We start from the raw sequence: 5052 nt of genomic DNA, 5'->3' as shown, positions 1-5052 counted from the left end.
ATTCCATGGTGAGGGCAATTTTTAATCATCATATTGAAACGCTCGAATGCCTCATGAAACATCTCACCATGTTGTTGTTGGAAGCTTCTCAACCCCTTCCTTGCATCGTTGGTCTTTTGGGCGGTGTAAAACTCATCCAAGAAAGTTTGTTGCATCTCCCCCCATGTATATATGGATGCCAAAGGTAACGTGTAGAACCATTTTTTAGCCTTCTCTTCCAATGAAAATTGGAACAAAACCAATTTAATATCGTCGGCTGAAAACCCTTGACTCCCAAGAGTGTTGCAAATCGAGTCATAAGCCTCTAAATGAAAATAAGGCTCCTCCGTTGCCAACCCCTTGTACTTTGGTAAACTTTGCAAAGAGTTGGTTCTTACTTCAAATGTTCGCCCTTGATCATTATGAGGAATGACTACTGGTGAAGGGCTTTGCGTGATTACCGGCCGAAAATGTGCTTCAATGCCCCTCACATTTTCTCTAAGGTGTCTCCTTGGTACACCATACCTACCTCTTGGAATAATAGGACCATTTGGCCTTGGTACTTGCCCTTGTGGTGCGATTGGTTGTTGAAACTGTTGTTGTCGCATCGGTGGGCGTTGAGGTGGTCTTTGAAATTGTTGTTGTACATGTTGTGGTCGGACTTGTTGCAATGGAATAGGTGGTTGCATTGGTTGCCCTTGTGGTCTTGGCCGAATGTGTTGTGGTATAAGTTGTTGTTGTGGCATTCCACCAACACTTGCCATCCCTTGAGATTGACTTTGCACATACCCAAACTCCCCTTGATCACCATAACCTCCATAAGCGTACCCATCATCATCATACCCCTCAAAATCTTCAAATCCCTCATCATAACCATCTCCTTGAACTCCCGAAGTTTGCCCAAATGGGATGGTCGAATACTGAAAACCCGATTGTTGTGGTCTAAAGGATGAAGTAGTATGCACAATAGTTGAATTTGGTGCAATTGTGAAGGTGGATGATGATTGACCCGTAGTTGGGGGAAAGAAGTGAGATAATGGTGGGATTGTGGTGGATGGATTATAAGTGATGGTAGGCTCAGTTTGAGCGGTGATTGGTTGGGTGACATTGGATGGTGTAAATTCAGCAGGTGGTATTAGGTAATGTGGTGTTTGGTGATGGTTGAGTGGAAGTAGGTATAAAGGGTGAGGATGATTGACCCGTTGTAGGTGGAATTTGAGAATCAGCCATGATGTTTCTCGGTGTGATGGGTGAAGTGGGTGAACCGATGATTTTGTTTTCTCGTACTAAAACTTTGTTTTGTTTTAGCGTTCTTTCAATTTCCGGATCAAACGATAGCGGTGATGACCTGTGAGAGCCTCTAGTATGCATACACCTGAAGTACCTGCACACTAAACACAACCAACGTAAACCCGAAAATAACAAAACAAAACTATTAAACTAACACACGTTGCGCACTACTCCCCGGCAACAGCGCCAAAATTTGACGTGATTGTCGTGGTCACGCAAATTTAATACCCAAAACAACTATAGATAGTGGTAAGAGGGCATCGAACTCAGGGAGTATGTGGAAGGTATGTCAATTGTATAGCTTTGTACTTAAACTAAAATTAAACTAAATTGTAGAAATTAAAATTCAAGAGTTTGGATTGTTGTTTTAGAAAACTAAATTAAAAACTAATTTCAAATCAAATGTTGATTGTAAAACAGATTAGGAGAAAACAATGATCATCTTAGGTTTCAGTTTCTTTGAACAATTGTGTGTAATTCCAACTAGAAAGAGTTACATAGACATAACTCGTGTATAGATAATTGAAGTGATAAAAGGGAACAAAGTACTCGGATTATATAAACGCGAGGTTGTTTCCCGATGACCAATTAATCAATAATCAACCCTAACCCTTCCCGTGATATGTCAATTGCCAACGACACCAAGAGCGTACGATTAAGACTAGAAATTGCAATATCGATTAACAAATTACAATCAACCAAACATACACCATGATACTCAAGCAATGCAAGTTATCATTCTAGAAATTCAGAAATAAAACACACAAAAGTTCAAGAAACCTTCACCTAAGATGATCACCGAAGAGTTTAGCCGGACATGGCTTGGTGAATCATCATAATAGCAAATCCAATGTTCATGCGAATCGAAAATACAAACCGAATGATAGAAATTGTCCAAAACCAAGCAAGCACAGCCAAATTCGCCCCTAAGATGTTCTCTAAGCGTCCAATGATGAAGAATTATGAAAAGACACCATCAAACTAACTTAATTGTGGCAGTTACACTTTTTCCGTCAGACACCACCGTAATTTACGGCTCCACCGTAAATTACGGTGGACAATAAATTGTTACGGTGTGAGGAAACTGATTTACGGTGACATCCAAATGAAATCCAGGTCCACCGTAAATTACGGTAGGACCGTAATTTACGGTGGTGAGCTGATTTGTCTTCTTTGTTTTGTCTCTTGTTCCATGCTCGACCCATTCATCACCAAAGTCTCTAAAGCTGCATTTAATCCATCTTTTAGCTCCCGAACCGCACCTGAAACATAAGCAACCGTAGTTATCTAATTCAAGATAATTACACGATTAAGTGAAGGATTATTTCATCTTTTAACATGCTTAAGGGTTGTCCAATGGACCACCCGTCAGTTGTTGACACTTTGACTTAATAACAGTCAATCCTTACTGAAGTCACCTTTGTTTCCATGTGGTAGGCCACGATTACGAGTACCTTGATGTCGCCACGACTGTTGCCTCTAATGCCGTAGCTTGAAACGGAGCCCTACGATCTTTCACCGACAAGGTCCATCTTTTGCTTTCCGTGCCACGTCCAAAGACACTACTCGTGCTGGCAGTTATACACCATACCACACTATAGTCAATTGTCACCGTTTTATGTCCCGATTATTTTGTGAGAGTTGACTCCCATAAGTCACTGAATAGGGTTAAGGATTCGGTTGAAGTCAATCTGCTGGTGTTTGTTGCCTGTAACCAGGGTTGTGCTAATACTGATGTCGGTATGGCAATACGCTCATCCTCTTGTCCATCTGTTGGAACGTCGTTGACCCTGAATGAGTCGATCAGAAGAGTCGTTTTCCAATTCAAAGGCGGAATCAGTGAATTAGACGCTCAAACTAAATATAATGCTTCACTTTATTGATTTTAGCAATGTTTACAACCTGGAAGCAAATCGGCAGCACTTCGTTACAAGTTCCGAACCCTTACAAATGAATCAACCATGCACCTATATATAGTGTGTGTGAACCGCTCATATGGACTGCTATAAAAGCGATCCAGACAAGTTGATGTGGTCCGCTCATATGAACAATGTTCATATAAGCGGTCCAACATGACAGTGTGAGTCGCTTTTATGGACATTGATCATATAAGCGATCCAACATGCTACTTTACCACTTCTCGTTTCTCGAACCTCGTGCACTGGTTATTCTAACCTATCCTATCCTATAACATGATACAAGACGAAGTCAATAGACGTAATGCACCAACAGACTCCCCCTCGGATATTGACGAAGTCTTTAGTGAACATTCTCTGTTATGCCACCTGTTCAGTCTTGATCATCTTTTCAACTTGTTCAGATTGTAACAATCTTCAATCTTTCTCATTGATCATCTTCATCATCAGTAAGCTCCCCCTCTCGTCAAGCTTCCATGCTTTTAGGGATCATCACCTTGCTTTTTAGCTAACAATACCTAGCTCTTTGCACACTTTCGTTTGCAATAAACTCGACTTCTGACTCCCCCTAAGACTCAGCTTTCGGGATCGTATTCTGGATTTTTCCTGTAATCACTCATACAAATAATAAGTAACAACACTTTAACACCAGTAATCAAATTCTCTAACCTACTCCCCCTATCAATGAACTCAACAGATATGGCAGTAAACAAGAATCCAATTCCCTCTCAGATTATCATTCAAGTTCAAATTAATGACCTTGAAGATTTTCACAACCTGTTTTTGACGATTTTACAAGAAATTTCAAGTTTCAAATTAATGAACTCGTTTTGTTTTCAGAAACACAATCAGCATACTTCGATTTTGAAACTTAGCAACTCAGACATCGGTTTATCGAAAATAACGCAGAAATCAAAATCTTTTTGTGTTTTCTGAAAATATAAAGCTGTAAAGAAATATATACAAACAATATTTTTGTTTTGAGAATGCATCAGAGGATCATATCAGTTTATGACAAGTCACAAGTACCGTTAAGCTTTATATCATACTCAGAATTAAACAATTCACTTAGATTGTCAATATACTGATCCACTTAAATTTTCATACAAATTTCAACTGATTCAGGATACGATTTAGATGTTTTAAGACTTAAACTCATTCATGTTTCCCACCTCTTGAATATACTCCCGTATCCAGAATCCCAATATTCAGTCTTACAGGTAAGAATACTACAATGATGTCTGTACATAAATTAGGGTATGCGAGAACTGAGGGATCTCAGGTCAGAACTTCCGTTCAGCAGAGAGATATCAGCTTCGACTTTGCAGTGTGTTCCCTTTAGAGAATCTTTTAGCTACAACAACTGATTATCAATTTTATCGTCTAATCAGCTGAGGGCTTTATGCTATATTTCAAGCATTTTGGTGAAAGTATTAGCCAGGGACTAGGTCAGAACTACCGTTCAGCAGAAGTCCCGGAATAATACCCCAGACATCATAGAGTATAAACACCTAGTATATCAGAATACGAGACCTTTCAAACGAGATTTCAGGGGTTACCTATATATCCAAGTAGTGTTCCCCACGAAATAAGCAAGTTTGAATTTAGGTTTATATCCCGAAAAAGCTTACTAAATGTATAAAAACCTATCGACATATCATCAGTGAGACTGTTTAACGCTATTTAATCATTACAAATCTTTAGCATACTGTAACTGTCTACTGATGTACTATCATTTCCTCTTTTTACGCAAAACTCAAATTTTTGATTTTATCATGTTTTTGTATTTTTCAAATTTTTCTAATGTTTTTGTATTTTCTAACAATTTTTCTCCCCCTAAAATGCAAAACCATTAAAGAAATTTGAC

General features: G+C 39.0%; 1 non-coding gene across 1 annotated transcript; it reads left to right on the top strand.

Annotated features, from left to right (window-relative positions):
• Positions 1-106, top strand: LOC118481420. The gene has a single exon (XR_004865628.1). It is a non-coding gene; the product is annotated as a small nucleolar RNA R71 (small nucleolar RNA).
• The last annotated feature ends 4946 nt before the right edge of the window (positions 107-5052 follow it).

This window comes from Helianthus annuus, chromosome 8 (assembly GCF_002127325.2).
Source record: "Helianthus annuus cultivar XRQ/B chromosome 8, HanXRQr2.0-SUNRISE, whole genome shotgun sequence".
Lineage (NCBI taxonomy): Eukaryota > Viridiplantae > Streptophyta > Magnoliopsida > Asterales > Asteraceae > Helianthus > Helianthus annuus.
The sequence above is the reverse complement of the archived record's forward strand: the minus strand, read 5'-3'. Positions and strand labels throughout refer to the sequence as shown.